Raw genomic sequence first — 20483 nt, forward strand, 5'->3', positions numbered from 1 at the left:
AGAATTCACAGCCACAGGTCTTCATCGAGAATTGTGGGATTAGCAAACTTACCCTTCTGCACTAAAGCTGAAGGCAGTGGATGGAGAGGCGAGCTTGGTGGATAGTCTAGAACCCTGTTTCTGGAAGACTATCAAACATATCATTTAATTCTGAACAGAAACCAACAATGTAAGTTCAGATGAAGCAAGCACAGTATAAGATCAGATATGGTTTCCATTCCAGCCCCAAACAAGAATCTCCCCACCTGCGGTCCTGTTGGTTACCAACGATCTGATATTGGCTTACTGATATTTGTGTTGAACTCTGTGTTCACGTTTTCCCTGTTCAATCACTTGCTCAATATTTTTCCTTAATGGGAGTCGATGTGCTGAAACTCTTTCCAGAGGGCTTTCCCCCGCTAGGTAACTGTGAATTCTTTTTCTTCCTCCCCTTTTTTAATTGTTGATTTTTACTGTTTATAAGCATTTTCACAAATATTTTGAAGGATTATTTAAAATTAAAACCAGTACTTGTTCCCACCTTGATGTTAAAAGAAAAAAAGAGAGAGAGAAAGAGAGGAACAAGAAAATCACTTCTTCCCTGCACTTAGTCTATATTTTGGGCAAACCTTTCATCTTTTCAGTTGAATTAGAAACAACAACTAGATGCATGAAGGATTATAGGAGTGAGAACTATAAAGAATTTTAAACATCTTAAAAGCTTCAGCAATTCAAATTATCAATAGTTCCAGTGTATCTTATTTGGAGTCAATACGTTAATAGTACAATCTGGTAATTTTTGCTCATTAATTTTAGGAAAAAAACCCTTCATTTTAATGACGTCTCTATCAAGAAACAGTAATAATCTATGCTAAATAACCATATATTCAAAGACATACTAATACTAATTTTATTGAAAAGAGCTATTTATGCTGATTGACTTATGTGTGAGAGAGCCTTTAGCCCCATCTGGGAAGTTTGTATTTTGGCTACAAATATCTTTCCAGGGCTGTAAACTGACAAGTTGGTTGTAGATTTTTTTTTTTTAATTAAAAAAGAAGAAAAATGCAAGCAAGCCAGCATTTCCCTGAAACTTAGATCTGCCAGTGGAAGTGACTGTGGTCCCACCATTCTTGTGTTTACTTTCCCTCCCCGTGGTCAAGGTACCATGCTGTTGTACGATAGTTTTTTACTGTGCATTGTATTTCAGTTCCAGAGGCCCAAGTTCCATTGAGTAAGTTGGGTGAGTTTAAGAGCAATTCTGAAGCAGAACTATCCGCACGGTTTAGTACCTACTGTGAGTATATCATACATGAGAGTTAATACACTGTGAAGATACGTCCAGTCCTTTCCAGTCACTTACATATGCTTTTTCCCCGAACAGAGTCTGCATTATGATTACTCTATTCATAAATCAAACAGCCCATTTAAAAGAGATTACATGGAGGAAAAAATTATTTCAAGCTTTGTTTGCCAGTGATTTTATTTATGCTAGTTCCCAAATCTTATGAGTAAACTGGGTTATTTTCAAGGAAACTGCTTCACCAATCAGGATATGCAAAGCATCTTGTGCAGAAGTGAGGTCCCTCCCGAAAGAAATTTTCAGGAATTTATTTCTATTTAGGAACAAAAGCTTAAGTTATGAGACGCTCTAACATCGTGTGTGTGTGTGTGTGTGTGTGTGTGTGTGTGTGTGTGTGTGTGTTTTGCCATAAAAAACAGCATTGTAGCGAATGTTCAAATACACAATGGCACTGCAGGCAGACTTTTGCTAGAATTTTCTGTGACAATGGGGTAGAGTCTAAATGCAGCATGAGCAACACCGACCCAGCTCCAGGGAAACGGCTGCACATCATTTAAGAGAAAAGTGGCCTTTGCGTTCAGAAAGTTAATCTAGCCTGGAAATCTAAACGACAAGGGTCCCAGCACTTCATGTTTTTCATTCATTTTTCCTGTGTATCTTGGTAATGATGAATTACTAACATGCTCTTTTAGTTTTATTCCTAAACTCAGTCTCCAGAGTCTAAAGGGATCTTGTATCATTTCTAATAGCAAATCCATTCAAATCTATGTGTTAAGATGAGTAAATCACAGTTCTTGCCAAAAAGTCTAACAGTAATGATAACTACATGATATGATGTCATTATGTGTAAAGGCCACGAGATCTGTAAACATTTTGAGGTGAGGAGGGAATTCACTTTATTCCACAACTTTCAACACTTTTATACTTCAGTGTAAGATGTTTATTTTCTTTTACGTACATGTAAGTTAAATCCCGTGTAAGGAGGCAGAGCCCAGCGGTGGGGGGGGCGGGGGGGGAGGAGAGGAGAGGGTGAAGGCACAGAGGCCGGAAGAAGGGGAGCAGTGGGTTCCTCCTCTGGGAAATTGTGCTTTACTGTCCAGGAATTCTGGGAATTTTCTCAAGCTTCTGGGCTGCCCTGAGAAAGTAGCTTGACCTTTGCGTGGCCAGTCAGTTTTGGAGATGAGATTCCAGCCTAGTGACTCCCTACTTGTAAAAGGGGCTCTGAATGTTTCCTTTCTAGTTTTTGTCTCTGTATTCCCTCTGTCATAAAAGTATCATCTGGGGCTTCCCTGGTGGTGCAGTGGTTAAGAATCTGCCTGCCAATGCAGGGGACATGGGTTCAAGCCCTGGTCTGGGAAGATCCCACATGCCGTGGAGCAACTAAGCCCATGCGCCACAGCTACTGAGCCTGCGCTCTAGAGCCTGTGAGCCACAACTACTGAGCCCGTGTGCTGCAACTACTGAAGCCTGCGCACCTAGAGCCCGTGCTCCGCAACAAGAGAAGCCATGACAATGCACCGCAATGAAGAGTAGCCCCCGCTCACCGCAACTAGAGAAAGCCCGCGTGCAAAAACAAAGACCCAACGAAGTCAAAAAAAAAAAAACAAAAAAGTATCATCTGGAAGCCTTTATAAACGAACCTTTCAGTGTTTTTTGAAGTCTGTAAAATACAAGCAAATTAGAGCGGTATAATATCTTTAAAACTATTACAATTATTTTCTTTTCTAGATGCAAACATTTAATGCTGATCCTAGGGTCTGGGATCGGAGCCTGCTTTGAGCTGGCGGTGAGAGGCGGCTGGGCCAAGCGAACCGGGGACGCTCCCATGGCCCAGTTCGCATTCGAGGGTGACCTGCACCCGCTGCTGCAGCCGGCTACACTCATCCCCAACGCAGCCCCTGCGCGCTGGCAGCGCAAAGCGAAGGAAGCCTCAGACCGGGCCCCTTGCCTAAGCGGGCAGCCAACCGATCCCACAGCGCCGGGAGGACCCCAGGGCCGAACGCCCGGCAAATCCAGCTCCAAGATTCAGACCACTCCCAGCAAACCTGGCTGCGATCGCTATATCCCCCGTCGCAGTGCTTCCCAGATGGAGGTCGCTAGCTTCCTCCCGAGCGAGGAGAACCAGCCCGAAGACAGTCCGACGCCCACCAAGAAGGAACATCAGAAAGCATGGGCTTTGAACCTGAACGGTTTTGATGTGGAGGAAGCCAAGATCCTTCAGCTCAGTGGAAAACCACAAAATGCCCCAGAGGGTGACCAGAACAGACTGAAAGTACTCTAGAGCCAGAAGACCACAACCAGCTCCAGCAGGAAGACCAGCCGTTACGTTCCTTCCCGGCCAGACAGGATCCTGGACGCCCCTGAAATCCAGAATGACTACTACCTGAACCTTGTGGATTGGAGCTCTGGGAATGTACTGACTGTGGCTTTGGACAAGAGTGTGTACTTGTGGAGCGCTAGCTCTGGTGACATCCTGCAGCTGCTGCAAATGGAGCAGCCTGGGGACTATACATCTTCTGTGGCCTGGATGAAGGAGGGCAGCTACCCGGCTGTGGGTACCAGCAGCGCTGAGGTGCAGCTATGGGATGTGCAACAGCAGAAACGGCTTCGAAACATGACCATTCTGCCCCAGTGGGCTCCCTCGGTTGGAATAGCTATATCCTGTGTAGTGGCTCACACTCTGGCCACGTCCCACACCATGATGTTCGGGTAGCAGAACACCATGTGGCCACACTGAGTGGCCACAGCCAGGAAGTGTGTGCTCTGCGCTGGGCCCCAGAGGGACGACATTTAGCCAGTGGCGGCAACGATAACTTGTCAACATGTGGCCTGGTGCTCCTGGAGAGGGTGGCTGGGTTCCTCTGCAGACATTCACCCAGCATCAAGAGGCTGTCAAGGCTGTAGCTTGGTGTCCCTGGCAGCCCAATGTCCTGGCAACTGGAGGGGGCACAAGTGATCGACACATTCGTATCTGGAACGTCTGCTCTGGGGCCTGTCTGAGTGCTGTGGATGCCCATTCCCAGGTGCGCTCCATCCTCTGGTCTCCCCACTACAAGGAGCTCATCTCAGGCCATGGCTTTGCCCAGAACCAGCTGGTTATTTGGAAGTACCCAACCATGGCCAAGGTGGCTGAGCTGAAAGGTCACACAGCCCAGGTCCTTAGTCTGACCATGAGCCCAGATGGGGCTACAGTGGCATCAGCAGCAGCAGCAGAGACCCTGCGGCTGTGGCGCTGCTTTGAGTTGGACCCTGCCTGGCAGCGGGAGCGAGAGATGGCCAGCACAGCCAAAAGCAGCCTCATCCACCAAGGCATCTGTTAAGGACCAACTCACCTCAGTTTTTTGTGCTATTTTTTTTTTTTTTTTTTTACTTTTCTAATAAAGTCACGTCTCCCTCCTAAAAAAAAAAAAAAATGATCCTAGTATGTGACCTTGCCTTGAATGTTCAGTATCCTAAAAATTAATTTGCCATTTGTCTTATAAATGATTTTCAAAAATTGTGTGCGTTATGGTATGCTTGAATACATTACCAAATTTAACTGTATTTTTTTCCTGTCATTCATTGTTTAGAAGAAACAACATACTCACAAAACAGTTCATGGAATATAAAAAGCCAAAATTCTTGTGACATTAAATACTGAAGCTTTGTATTAATTACTCCAATATATATCTTTATATGATTATAGTTTACAATATCCCTGAGCATATGAACTACGACAGACTTATTTATCCCCAATTCTAACCATATTTCCAGACCTAGGCAGGCACTTAGCATGTGTTCAATAAGTGTTTGTTTAGGGAATTAATGTAAGCCTGAAAGAAAAGGCATTGAAGTGCACATGTTTGTTATAGACTGAAAGTTTATGTTCCCCCCCCCCCAAATTCATATGTTGAAATCTTAATTTAAAAAGTGGGGCTTTTGAGAGGTGATTAGGTCATGATGCTGGAGCCCTCATGAATGGGATTAGCAGCCTTATAAAAGAGACCCAGAGTACAAGAATGTACACTCTTGTGCTTTTGAAAAGGATACATAATTTAAATAGCAGAGATAAACTCATTGCCAGAAGAATGAAGTGAATTTGGAAGTGGATCCTTCCCTATTGGAATCTGAGATGAGACCTCAGCTCTGGCAGAAACTATGATTGCAGCCTTTTGAGACCCTAAGCAGAGGACCCAGTGAAGCCATGCCAGACTCCTCCCACAGAAGCTGGGATTGGAACCAAGATGGCGGAGTAGAAGGACGTGCTCTCACTCCCTCTTGCAAGAACACCAGAATCACTACTAGCTGCTGGACAATCATCGACAGGAAGACACTGGAACTCACCAAAAAAGATACCCCACATCCAAAGACAAAGGAGAAGCCACAATGAGATGGTAGGAGGGGCGCAATCACAGTAAAATCAAATCCCATAAACGCTGGGTGGGTGACTCACAAACTGGAGAACACTTGTACCACAGAAGTCCACCCACTGGAGTGAAGGTTCTGAGCCCATCAGGCTTCCCAACCTGGGGGTCCGGCAATGGGAGGAGGAATTCCTAGAGAATCAGACTTTGAAGGCTACTGGGATTTGATTGCAGGACTTCGACAGAACTGGGGGAAACAGAGACTCCACTCTTGGAGGACACACACAAAGTAGTGTGCGCATAGGGACCCAGGGGAAGGAGCAGTGACCACAGGGGAGACTGAACCAGACCTACATGCTGGTGTTGGGGGGGTCTCCTGCAGAGGCAGGGTGTGGCTGTGGCTCACCGTGGGGATGAGGACACTGGCAGCAGAAGTTCTGGGAAGTGCTCCTTGGCGTGAGCCCTCCCAGAGTCTGCCATTAGCCCCACCAAAGAGCCCAGGTAGGCGCCAGTGTTGGGTTGCCTCAGGCCAAACAACCAACAGGGAGGGAACCCAGCCCCACCCATCAGCAGTCAAGTGGATTAAAGTTTTACTGAGCTCTGCCCACCAGAGCAACAGTCAGCTATACTCACCACCAGTCTCTCCCATCAGAAAACTTGCATAAGCCTCTTAGATAGCCTCATCCACCAGAGGGCAAACAGCAGAAGCAAGAAGAACTACAATCCTGCAGCCTGTGGAACAAAAACCACATTCACAGAAAGAGAGACAAGATGAAAAGGCAGAGGGCTATGTACCAGATGAAGGAACAAGATAAAACCTAAAAAAAACAACTAAATGAAGTGGAGATAGGCAACCTTCCAGAAAAAGAATTCAGAATAATGATAGTGAAGATGATCCAGGACCTCGGAAAAAGAATGGAGGCAAAGATCGAGAAGATGCAAGAAATGTTTAACAAAGACCTAGAAGAATTGAAGAACAAACAAACAGAGATGAACAATTCAATAACTGAAATGAAAACTACACTAGAAGGAATCAATAGCAGAATAACTGAGGCAGAAGAACGGATAAGTGACCTGGAAGACAGAATGGTGGAATTCACTGCTGCAGAACAGAATAAAGAAAAAAGAATGAAAAGAAGTGAAGATGGCCTAAGAGACCTCTGGGACAACATTAAATGCAACAACATTAGCATTATAGGGGTCCCAGAAGGAGAAGAGAGAGAAAGGACTGGAGAAAATATTTGAAGAGATTATAGTCGAAAACTTCCCTAACATGGGAAAGGAAATAGCCACCCAAGTCCAGGAAGCACAGAGAGTCTCAGGCAGGATAAACCCAAGGAGAAACACACTGAGACACATAGTAATCAAATTGGCAAAAATTAAGGACAAAGAAAAATTATTAAAAGCAGCAAGGGAAAAATGACAAATAACATACAAGGGAAGTCCCATAAAGTTAACAGCTGATTTCTCAGCAGAAACTCTACAAGCCAGAAGAGAGTGGCATGATATACTTAAAGTGATGAAAGGGAAGAACCTACAAACAAGATTACTCTACCCAGCAAGGATCTCATTCAGATTCAACAGAGAAATCAAAAACTTTACAGACAAGCAAAAGCTAAGAGAATTCAGCACCACCAAACCAGCTCTACAACAAATGCTAAAGGAACTTCTCTAAGTGGGAAACACAAGAGAAGAAAAGGACCTACAAAAACAAACCCAAAACAATTAAGAAAATGGTCATAGGAACATATATATCAATAATTACCTTAAATGTGAATGGATTAAATGCTCCAACCAAAAGACACAGTCTTGCTGAATGGATACAAAAACAAGACCCATATATATGCTGTCTACAAGAGACCCACTTCAGACCTAAGGACACATTCAGACTGAAAGTGAGGGGATGGAAAAAGATATTCCATGCGAATGGAAATCAAAAGAAAGCTGGAGTACCAATACTCATATCAGATAAAATAGACTTTAAAATAAAGAATGTTACAAGAGACAAGGAAGGACACTACAAAATGATCAAAGGATCAATCCAAGAAGAAGATATAACAATTATAAATATACATGCACCCAACATAGGAGCACCTCAATACATAAGGCAACTGCTAACAGCTATAAAAGAGGTAATCGACAGTAACACAATAATAGTGGGGGACTTTAACACCTCACTTACACCAATGGACAGATCATTCAAACAGAAAATTAATAAGGAAACACAAGCTTTAAATGACACAATAGACCAGATAGATTTAATTGATATTTATAAGACATTCCATCCAAAAACAGCAGATTACACTTTCTTCTCAAGTGCACACGGAACATTCTCCAGGATAGATCACATCTTGGGTCACAAATCAAGTCTCAGTAAATTTAAGAAAACTGAAATCATATCAATCATCTTTTCTGACCACAACACTATGAGATTAGAAATCAGTTACAGGGAAAAAAACGTAAAAAACACAAACACATGGAGGCTAGACAATATGTTACTAAATAACCAAGAGATCACTGAAGAAATCAAAGAGGAAATCAAAAAATACCTAGAGACAAATGACAATGAAAACACGATGATCCAAAACCTATGGGATGCAGCAAAAGCAGTTCTAAGAGGGAAGTTTATAGCAATACAAGCCTACCTCAAGAAACAAGAAAAATCTCAAATAAACAATCTAACCCTAGACCTAAAGGACCTAGAGAAAGAAGAACAAACAAGACCCAAAGTTAGTAGAAGGAAAGAAATCATAAAGATCAGAGCAGAAATAAATAAAACAGAAGCAAAGAAAACAATAGCAAAGGTCAATAAAACTAAAAGCTGGTTCTTTGAGAAGATAAACAAAATTGATAAACCATTAGCCAGACTCATGAAGAAAAAGAGGGAGAGGACTCAAATCAATAAAATTAGAAACGAAAAAGGAGAAGTTACAACAGACACCGCAGAAATACAAAGCATCCTAAGAGACTACTACAAGCAACTCTATGCCAATAAAATGGACAACCTGGAAGAAATGGACAAATTCTTAGAAAGGTGTAAACTTCCAAGACTGAACCAGGAAGAAATAGAAAATATGAACAGATCAATCACAAGTAATGAAATTGAAACTGTGATTAAAAATCTTCCAACAAACAGAAGTCCAGGACCAGATGGCTTCACAGGTGAATTCTATCAAACATTTAGAGAAGAGCTAACACCCATCCTTCTCAAACTCTTCCAAAAAATTGCAGAGGAAGGAACACTCCCAAACTCATTCTATGAGGCCACCATCACCCTGATACCAAAACCAGACAAAGATACTACAAAAAAAGAAAATTACAGACCAATATCACTGCATTTTTTATGGAACTAGATCAAAAAATCTTAAAATTTTATGGAGACACAAAAGACCCCGAATAGCCAAATGGCTATGAGGGAAAAATGGTCATAGGAACATATATATCAATGAGGGAAAAAAATGGAGCTGGAGGAATCAGACTCCCTGACTTCAGACTATACTGTAAAGCTACAGTAATCAAGACAATAGGATACTGGCACAAAAACAGAAACATAGATCAATGGAACAAGATAGAAAGCCCAGAGATAAACCCATGCACCTATGGTCAACTAATCTATGACAAAGGAGGCAAGGATATACAATGGAGAAAAGACAGTCTCTTCAATAAGTGGTGCTGGGAAAACTGGACAGCTACATGTAAAAGAATGAAATTAGAACACTCCCTAACACCATACACAAAATTAAACTTAAAATGGATTAGAGACCTAAATGTAAGACCGGACACTATAAAACTCTTAGAGGAAAACATAGGAAGAACACTCTATGACATAAAATCACAGTAAGATCTTTTTTGATCCACCTCCTAGAGTAATGGAAATAAAAACAAAAATAAACAAATGGGACCTAATGAAACTTCAAAGCTTTTGCACAGCAAAGGAAACCATAAACAAGACAAAAAGGCAACCCTCAGAATAGGAGAAAATATTTGCAAACGAATCAACAGACAAAGGATTAATCTCCAAAATATATAAACAGCTCATGCAGCTCAACAGTAAAAAAACAAACAACCCAATCCAAAAATGGGCAGAAGACCTAAATAGATATTTCTCCAAAGAAGACATACAGATGACCAAGAAGCACATGAAAAGCTGCCCAACGTCATTAATTATTAGAGAAATGCAAATCAAAACTACAATGAGGTATCACCTCACACCAGTTAGAATGGGCATCGTCAGAAAATCTACAAACAACAAATGCTGGAGAGGGTGTGGAGAAAAGGGAACCCTCTTGCACTGTTGGTGGGAATGTAAATTGATACAGCCACTATGGAGAACAGTATGGAGGTTCCTTAAAGAACTAAAAATAGAATTACCATATGACCCAGCAATCCCACTACTGGGCATATACCCAGAGGAAACCATAATTCAAAAAGACACATGTACCCCAATGTTCATTGCAGCACTATTTACAATAGCCAGGTCATGGAAGCAACCTAAATGCCCACCAAGAGATGAATGGATAAATAAGATGTGGTACATATATACAATGCAATATTACTCAGCCATAAAAAGGAATGAAATTGGGTCATTTGTTGAGACGTGGATGGATCTAGAGACTGTCATACAGAGTGAAGTAAGTCAGAAAGAGAAAAACAATTATCGTATATTAACGCATATATGTAGAACCTAGAAAAATGGTACAGATGAACCGGTTGCAGGACAGAAATTGAGACACAGATGTAGAGAACAAACGTCTGGACACCAAGGGGGGAAAGCGGCGGGGTGGTGTGGGTGGTGGTGTGATGAATTGGGTGATTGGGATTGACATGTATACAGTGATGTGTATAAAATTGATGACTAATAAGAACCTGCTGTATAAAAAAATAAATAAAATAAAATTCAAAAAAAAAAAAAGAAAAAAAAGAGAGACCCAGAGAGCTCCTTCCCCCTTTTACCATGTAGAGACACAGCAGGAATATGGCCATCTATGAAACAGATACCAAATCTACCGGAGCCTTGACCTTGGACTTCTCAGCCTCCAGAACTGTGAGAAAAAAGTTTCTGTTGTTTATAAGCCACCCAATCTACCAAACAGACTAACCCATGTTTTTATACACATAATGATATTTATCATGGACTTACTTTTAATCTGTTTTTTGATTGTCTCAGAATTTATTCAATGGAATTAAAACATTTGAACATCTCACATGTAATATTAATGGTACATCAAACATTACAATTATTAACAAATCCATACCATGTCAGTACTAAGGCACTTGATTTGCATAGAGACAGACAGAACAAAATCTGTTTTATTTGCATGAAGCACCTTACTTAGAACTGGAATTCATCCTCTTATTACCACCATCCATCCATGCTCGAGACTCGGCCTGTGTGCACGCCATCTTGTTTTGGGGGTGCGGCGGAGATAAACAAGAGCACACTGAGTGAGGATCGGTGCTTCACTCGGCAGTATACAGCCTCTAGGAGACGATACACATCGTTTTTTTAGAAGTTTGCTTTCTTCAATTATATGATTGTAAAACACTGAGCCCCAGCTCACATGGTCTTGGAGAATCTCGGGTAAACAACTTCACATTCTTTACTCTCAACCTGACGAACAACTGTGTAATTCTAAATTCCCATGAGGCCGTGGGTTTGACTTTCTTGGACTCTGCCCAGGGTCTGGAACTAGGTGGTTTCTTTATTTGATAAGTTCCCTGGCTAAAGTTTCAACGAGACTGGAATTATTCTCAGGGAAATGCTATCTCTTTATCTTAAGAAAGGTTCTTTGGACCAAATTTTCAGTGTTCTGGTTGATCGAAAGTATTAGGAGTGTTTGCTGTCAGAGAGTCTCATCCCTTATTGGTGGAAAATAAAAACAGTCTATCTGAACCATGAGAAGGATGACAGGATGTTCTATTTCAAAACCCCTTCATTTTTTTCAGATGGGGAAATGGAGGCCCAGAGAGGTTAATTGAAGTCATGCTTGCTGTGCACTTGGGGCAGGAACGGGATCCTTGGTATAGAGAATGAAACATGGTTCCTTAAACATCCTTGCCTGGTTATAAATTACTCTTTAAGTCCCTGATTGTGTGCAGAGTCTGTGAACTTGGCTGAGTGTTACTGTTCACAAGTGTATCTTTTTACTTAAGGATTAGAAAGTGTGTGCTGACTTAGCACAGGTGAGCTTTGATCTTGGCCAAGCAATGTCGAAAATTGCATCTTTTATGCAAGAGGAACAGGAAAATCCAGTATGAGATTTCACATACATATTTATTCTCCTGATAAGCTTCACATTTCCTAATGCTCTAGCTTTCACTTCCCCTGCAAATGATTTGATTGTATGTACCTCTCCATCACGATTTTGGTTTCTCTGAAATGGGATAAGTAGTGGTCTAAGTCTCAGTCTGCCTCACTCAGTCATTCTCCCTCAGTCATTAGATATTTGGCTCTAGTCTATATTATCTATTCAGTTCTTAACATATAAATTTTTGTAGGTTACTTTTTTTTTCTGAGTTTTCCCCCGAAGTATAAGCTAAGCTACTAAAAGAAAACAGGCTTAGCTCAGTGTCTTTTACATCATTAATGCTAAATAACATTCCTGAAGCTACTTGAAAACCCAAATTTTATAGGGTGAGCTACTTAAAAGTGATTATGGAAAGGCGTGAATTTACTGTTTGGCAGAGATGAATTTCCACAGAATTGCACAGAGCCAAGTGTTCCTACATTTGCACAAGTTCATCTTTCTGGGGATTTCTGTGCACAGATCAAACCTCTACAAACATTTTTGTCATCCCTTTCTTAGTTCCTGTTCTCCTAGGACCAATTGTTTGAATTACCAGGTGCTTGACCATCTTCTTGTAGGGGCTAGTTTGAAAATTTCGAGCTATTCCCCTGTTCTTCTTAATGGACATGTGAGTTCTCAAAAGAAATGACCATGAATTGGCCAGTGTTCTGTGGACAATGTCCTCCAAAACTCTTGTATATTTACTGACAGATAATGGACTGTAATGGGGGTGGGAAACACTGCCCTTGGCTTGATTCCATCCCATCTATATGATATTATTGCTTGGCCACTAATTCTGTGCCCAGAGAATGTTTTCTTTGTGGATATGCCTTTAAGACAGATAACAAAAAGGCTTAAAGCCACCAGGCAATTCCAGAAGGAGGGTAATTTCTTTGTTGGGCTTGTGTTGACATCTCTGTTCTCAAGGTTAATTACACATTTGGTTAATTGGTTTAATTAGTTAATTGGTTTGCTGAGTCTGCCTCCCTGGTGAGAATGACAAGACCCAGGGAACTGCCAATTCATGCATAGATATGCCCTTTCATTGCTTGCGGCTTATAACCAAGGCACACACACTGCTTGCTTAAAGAGTTTGTTTTGGGGGAATCTACTTCTTGTTCTCTGAAAGAGGTTTTCTTTTTCTTTAGGATACAAGTAGAGAAAAATGCCAGTTTACTGCCAATTGCAGAAAAGTCTTCTTTTCTTCAGCAAGGAGGGAGGTGGGAATGACAGGTCCCAGGAACAGGAGGCATGGTTGTGGGGAAGAGCTGTTGACTGGAAGGTGATGAATATCAGCCTGAGATTTGGAGGCATTGTCTCCCCTCGGGGGGAAAAGACCAGAAAAAGAAAAGGGATTCAGTGTGTCAATCCTGAATGCTAACATTTTCCGAATAACCAATGAAAATTAATTCTTTCTAGATTGTTGGTGGAATCAAAGGAAACAGAGATATAGTTTTTTTTTTTTTTTTTGGCCTTGCCATGTGGCATGTGGGGTCCTAGTCCCCCAACCAGGGATCGAACCCATGCCCCCTGCAGTGGAAGCACGGAGTCTTAACCACTGGACTGCCAGGGAAGTCCCAGAAACATAGTTTTTAACCACAGATGGGTTTTACAGTTATAGACTGTCTAATCATTTCTAATCCTTCCTATTTTCAATTTGCCTAAAATCGTATTTTTCCCAAGATGATGTTATGGATGTTGAACAGATCATTAGCAGATCTTGTTTGGCATCCTAGGGGATCAAAGCTTGGAGAAGAAATGCTTGATCAATTGCTGAATTGCCCTTTTTCCTTGATGAATTGCATTCACAGTGGAGTGAGTTGAGGCCTGGTCTAGCCATGCATATTCACTCACATGGTTCTGAGATATCTGGAAAGAACGTGGCTAAAGATTTTAAAGCTGGTCTATATCCCTTTAAGGAGCATAATTATCCATTTTAAGAATGGTGCTGTTTTGTCCTAAGCAACTCTAATTGTTGGGTTTCTCATTTCAATCTGCGGCATTAACAAATTGTAACCTCCCTTGTCAGGCTCACCTCAGAATCTTCTTTCCTTTCCTCACAATTAGAGAGCTTTTTGTAATCCTTAATCAAACATTTCTTTGAGCAAGCTTAATTGCATCTCATTCCAGCTTTATTGACCAGTGTGGCTAATTGATCTTTTTTTCTTCCATCATATTGCTTATGTGCTTTAAAGGCAATTATTGCTCTTTTCATTTCATTTTCTCTGAATTGCCAAATATTCCTTTTAAAATTATAATTATTTTAAAAAAATCATAGAAGTCATATAACAGTAGTACTATTTGGCCTTTGTTTTTCCTTCAGAATCAGGCTTTCTATTGTTCCCTACAAATCATACTTCGAGTGACATTTTTCTTCAGATTTGAGGTTTGAAAACCAAACATGAGCCCAGCACCCCCTAAGCAGAGCAGAAGTCTGTGGCAGAAGTTGTCATGCTTTGTGCCACGTGGGGAACTCTTGTTCATACATCCCATTGTCAGAGGCCGTTTCCTCTTTTTTTTTAGGGAGGCTGGGGGGAGAAAGGCGGGTGGTAACACTGTCTCATTGATGACTCATGTTCCTGTGTCTATGAGCTTTGGGTGAATGCCGGGTGGAACTCTCCAGAGCAGTGTTTTCACGGTGGGCAGCCTCACTTAACGGGTCTGATTCCTTCTGCTTTTTTATGCCTTTCTGCCAGATTCTGGCTAGGTGTTCACATAGCATCATACCCTTAGTGAGGAAACAGGAAATGAGAACAGAACTCCTTTAGACCAGACTTGGGGCAAGAAACAAAAAAGAAAGAAAAAAAGAAAACAACAGCAGCAACCAAAAAAAATCCCAGAGGGGAAAAGAGGGTGATTGAAGGCAGAGAAAGAAATGAGAGGCATAGGAGCAACCTTGAGAAAAAGGCGAAAAGTATAGAATTGCATTTAAAAAATTAGCCTTGTTCTGGCTATTCCTGCCTTTGTGTAGATGGAAAGGAGACGGTTTGGTCTCCAACTCTAAAACGTTCTAGCTGTGGATCTGTGGGCCCAGACGTGTTCTGTGTGAAAGAGGTTTTAATCATCTGCTGACTGTTCCTGGCACCTTGGCAAAGGCTAGCTCAGTCAGCCCTGTGCATTAGGGTGGGCTCTGCGGAGGAGGAGGGGGAAGGAGAGAGGGAGGAGAGAGCAGCCCCAGAGAAGGATGAGGTGATCCTGCTGGGAGGCTCCCTCCAGGGAAGCCAGCAGCCTGGTGAGTCAGCGAAGTCCAGCCATGGGTCCCAGGAGAGTGGTCACAGACAGCAGGAGGCGACGAGGTGGTGGATGAGCTCACCGGGGCCACAGGAAAGATGCAGGTATGTGGCTCAATTTCCTGGGGGCTGCACTTGATTTAGTAAAACAGCTAGATGAGCAAGGCTTTCATGAGAATTAGCCAGTCGTCCCATACTGTATTTTTACCCTCTAAAATGATTAACTTGAGGTGTAACTATTGTTAGTCGTAACCTAATCACCTCTTCTGATGAGAAGATTTTTGTTTTCTTGCCTGTATCGAATATTAACGGAAGCTGTTAGTGTCAGCTATAAACTAACATTAAATATTTGCCTTGGCGGCCAGTAAAGTCAGAGATAAGACCGAAGCTGGGATCACACATGCCCCCGGTTTCGCCATCTGCAAAATGATGAAGGTGAGCTTAATCCAAACTGGCTGCCAGGACGCTTGTAGCACCTTCAGGTTTTCTTATCTTACGGGGGACGTCACCAGTCCTCTGCTCAGCGCTGGAGATACAACTTCGACTACTAAGTCTGCCGGCAATAGAAATGATACAAGCCACTGCTTACCTAGGCTTGCTGTGTGCCAAACGCTGTTCTAAGTAACACCTAGTACACACACATTCAGTCATTTATCCTCCAAACTATGAGGAATGTTGTGTTATATTTTCACATTGTACAAATATGGAGACAGACACAGAAAAGTTAAGACTGGGGGGAGGGGTAAATTAGGAATTTGGGATTAACATATACATACTACTATATATAAAATAGATAAACAACAAGGACCTACTGTGTAGCACAGGGAACTATATTTAATATCTTGTAATAACCTATAATGAAAAAGAATCTGAAGAAGAACACATATATACTCAGTTATCCATATACTTATATACATGTCTATATATAACTGATTCACTTTGCTGTACACCTGAAACTTACACAACACTGTAAATTAACTATACTTCAATTTAAAACAAGGTTAAAAAATAAGAAAGAAAAGTTAAAATTGCCCCTATGAGGTGGCAGGGCAGGAACACAGGGTTGGGGGGATGACTAACCAGATAGATTCACATCCTGCCTTCAGAAAGCTGGCAGTCTAGTAAGGGCAGGGGCCACTAAACCCTCAATTGCAATGAAGTGCTATTGCCGGAGCAAATAAACACGTAGCAGAGGCAACCAGCTGAATGTGAAGGTCAGGCAAGGCTGCGCAGGAAAAGTGTTACATGAGACGCGGCTGATGGCCGGGGGTGGGGGAGGGGTGGCCGGCAGAGTGCAGGGTAAACAGCCTGCTGAGAACAGATGTTGGAAGTCTAAGGATGAAAAGGAGCTGAATGTGGGTGGGATGTTAAGAACGAGCTGGGGGCGTGGTTTGAGGCTGAAGGCAGCAGCTGCATTGGGGAAGGCCCTTGAGTCGAATTTAAGAGTGGACTTTATCCCTATCATGAAAGCAGCCCATCATAAGGTGTGGCTATTGTGGGAGAATTGGATGGGGCTTCGATTAGAGGCTGAGATCTGAGAAGAAACTCTTTAGTAATAGGGATTAGGGCTGGGGCAATGGCCATGAGACTGGAGAGAAGATGGGTTTGAAAGCTGATGAAGAGGTAGGGCTGAGAGACTTAGTGGTTGACCGGAAGTCAAGGATTCAGGCCTGGGCAACTGGGTCACTGGAGGTGCCACGGGCTGAGGGAGAGAACAGGTCAGACCCTCTCTTTCCCTCCCCCGTAGCCCTTTCATGTCCTGTGTGGAAACTTCCAATGGAGACAGAAGACTGGTAGGCTTCTGGAATAAACAGCGGAGCCTGGGAAGACCTGGGAAGAACTGCTGCCTCGCCCAGGCCCTCTTTGTATGGGGGTGCTGCCCCCCAGCTGCATAATTGCTTGAGAGGCCACCTGTGACCCTCTCCAAAAAATGCTCTTGACTCACAGGAACCATCTTGCCTGGAGGTGCCTGGGCAGATACCCCAAGACCCCTGCCCACCAGACACACACTGGGGGCTGCCTAGTGAACTGACAGGTGTGGTGATAGGAAGAGCCAGCCTCCTTACTTCAAGGTGGGACAATTCTGTGGTTTGATTGATGGTGCCGGGACCCCCTCACGCCATGGACCAGGCTGAGACTAGGCTTTCCTGAGACCACATCCTGTCTCCCCTCCTCCCTCTTCCTCATCCCCCTTCTCTCTCTCTCTCTGTTATGGACTTAATTGTGTCCTCTCAAAATTCGTATGTTGAAACCCTAACCTCCAGTACCTCAAAGTGGGACTGTATTTGGAGAGGGCCTTTAAAGAGGTAATGAAGTTAATGAGGCCGTTAGAGTGAGCCCTAATTCAATATGACTGGTGTCCTTATAAGAGGAGGAGACTGGGACACCCACGGGTCACCAGGGCTGTGCATGAACAGAGGGACGACCACGAGAAGAGGCAGCATGAGGGCAGTCATTGCAAGCAAGGGGAGAGGCCTCAGGAGGAACCAAGCCTGCCAACACCTTTTTTAAAAATTTTAATTTTATTGGAGTATAGTTGATTTACAATGTTGTGTGAGTTTCAGGTGTACAGCAAAGTGATTCCGTTATACATATACATATATTCATTTTTTTTCAGATTCTTTTCTCATATAGCTTATCACAGAATACTGAGTGGAGTTCCCTGTGTTATATAGTAGGTCCTTGTTGGTTATCTACTTTATATATGGTAGTGCTTGTATGTTCATCCCAAGCTCCTAAATTATCCCTCCTCCCCCATGTTTCCCCTTTGGTAACCATAAGTTTGTTTTTGAAGTCTGTGAGTCTGTTTTTGTTTTGTAAATAAGTTCATTTATATCATTTTTAAAAATTAGATTCCACATATGAGTGATATCATATTATATTTGTCCTTCTCTGTCTGACCCAATACACCTTGATCTTGGACTTCCAGCCTCCAGGATTGTGAGAAAATAAACATCTGTTGTTTAAGCCACTGTGGTGCTTTGTTATAGCAGCTCTAGGAAACGCATACACTCCCTTACCTATTTTTCCTGAAGAGCAGTCCCTCAATAAACCCCAAGCACTGGGACCCTGGTCTCAGACTTGGCTTCTAGGGGACGTGACTCAGGACACCAAAGCGCTAAGGAAAAAATGTTGGGTTGTATTCCAAACGTGTCAGCCCTTTGTTGGTTATTTTATTAACTTGTTAGAGGAGAGCGAATACCCGGGAAACAGAAAGGCTGACCAAGGGCTCCCAAGGTCTGTCTGTTCTGGAGCTTGTCCAGGCTTTAGAGGAGGGGGGTCCCTGAGTTTCATCTAAGACTAGAGTCTGTCTCTTTTTCTCAGTTGCTTGGTCTTCCACATCTTAAAAAAGTGTAAGGAAAAATAAGTTTCACTGTATAGGTAAATTTGTTTCTGGTTAAATGGGAAAGAAATGATTGAAGCCAATTTCAGTCTATTAGAAGGTAAACATCTTTTAAAATTTCTTGACACCAAATGCTTGTCTTTACCCTCTGGCTTTACCCTCTGGCTTTGTACGTTGGAGAGACATGAAGGGACAAAGAGAGTTAGAAAATGATCTGGGATCAACTTCTGATTCAGCCAGTGTGGGATTCTGAACCCTTTACTACGCCCAGCCTCAGGTTGTTTTTTCGTTTTTGTTTAAAAAAATAAGCAAACAAACAGAAAAAAAGGAGTCCAAACCTCTCTAAGTCCCTTCTGCCTCTAGCATTCTAATGACTCTGACAATGAATCTGGGGTATTTGGAATGAAGGCGTTGTTCCAGATGCCTGGTCATCCGACGAGAAGAGTCTCTCCTCTTTGAGTCTGCATGTGCAGTCACAACCCACCCTTCATTTTCATTTGTGAACTTCAACTCTTCTCGCCTTTCTGTCCTCAGTTCCCCTGGCTGCTTCTGCGTGTCAAATAAACCTCTCCAAATAGACTTGGAGTCTGGTTCGGCAGCATTTATTGAAAACCCATTATGTCCTGTTTACTTCTGCTGCAATCAGAGCCTGCACACTTCTGATACACACTAATGGGAAAGTTTTGGCCCAAGAGGAGTTGATTGTTCTGGTCCTGTCCTGTCCCATGATATCAAACATTCATCTGTGGAACATGTCCGAAAGCTTTTGTCCCCTAGTAGCTACGTGGTTAACCTTGACAGAGAGAAAAAGAGAGGGAGGGAGGGAGGGAGGGAGAGGGAGAGAGTTGGGGGAGGTGGGTGTTGATTTTATTAGCTTGGGACAGTTTATGCTGTGTTTCTGAGAAACTGTCGAAATCCCCAAAGTGTGCCTTCTAGGGCACAGTTTATTTTCTTAAGCCTCTGCTGACAGGGAACTGACCAAGAGACCCGGGAGGTGCCTGAAACACGCAGGAATGAAAGGTGTTTTTGCTTTTGTGCAGCAGAGCGGGTTCCTCGTGCATCTCCAAAAACTGTCCAGTGACTCCCATTCAAAGCGGCTTGAGGCGTGACTCAAGAAAACTTATCAAAATGGGGCTTCCCTGGTGGCGCAGTGGTTAAGAATCCGCCTGCCAATGCAGGGGACACGGATTCGAGCCCTGGTCCGGGAGGATCCCACACGCTGCGGAGCAACGAAGCCCGTGCGCCGCAACTACTGAGCCCACATGCCACAACTACTGAAGCCCGCACACCTAGAGCCCGTGCTCCGCAACAAGAGAAGCCACCACAGTGAGAAGCATGTGCACCGCAACGAAGAGTAGCCCCCGCTCACCACAACTAGAGAAAGCCCACACGCAGCAGCGAAGACCCAACGCAGCCAAAAATAAAATAAATAAATAAATAACTTAAAAAAAAAAGTGCATGAGATGCGCTCGTTTTTTTCAATGCACGATGACAATGGAGAAAGCAATTGTAGATTTTTTTACTTTATTATTTTATTTTATTATTATTTTTTAATCTTTTGGCCGCACCGCATGACATGTGGGATCTTCGTTCCCCGACGAGGGATGGAACCTGCGGCCCCTGCACTGGAAGTGCAGAGTCTTAACCACTGGACCGCCAGGGAAGCTCCCAATTGCACACTTTTTTAAAAAGCGAAGTCTTGCCAGAGACCAGTGACTCCTAAAAAGTAAACTCCTTGAGGATAGCATCCGTGCCTCATTTATTTTTGTATTGTCACAGTATCGAACCCTACTTGGCACATTGGGTCATGAATAAATAAATAAAGCGATGAGTAACAAATATGGCCTCGAGGCTCGAAATCTGGTTCCTGCTCCGGCCGACAGAGCAATTTTAATCCTGCATCTTGAAACTGGCTGCAGGTTAAGTGCGACACGATATCACCTCCTAAACCAGCTCTGTGTGAAGCTCTGTCCTCTGTGACCTTGGTTCATTTTTCAT

At 42.8% G+C, this 20483-nt stretch overlaps 1 long non-coding RNA gene and 1 pseudogene across 2 annotated transcripts; both read left to right on the plus strand.

The window, feature by feature from the left end:
- Window positions 1-2396: 2396 nt before the first annotated feature.
- Window positions 2397-4656, plus strand: LOC309623276 (cell division cycle protein 20 homolog pseudogene; annotated as a pseudogene). The gene has a single exon. The product of its transcript is annotated as a cell division cycle protein 20 homolog pseudogene (transcript).
- A 4421-nt stretch (window positions 4657-9077) lies between these two features.
- Window positions 9078-19939, plus strand: LOC309623380. The gene is made up of 2 exons (XR_014241344.1): window positions 9078-15247; window positions 19529-19939. It is a non-coding gene; the product is annotated as an uncharacterized lncRNA (long non-coding RNA).
- Window positions 19940-20483: the final 544 nt, after the last annotated feature.

This window comes from Balaenoptera borealis (genome assembly GCF_965194805.1).
Source record: "Balaenoptera borealis genome assembly, chromosome: 2".
Classification (NCBI taxonomy): Eukaryota; Metazoa; Chordata; class Mammalia; order Artiodactyla; family Balaenopteridae; genus Balaenoptera; species Balaenoptera borealis.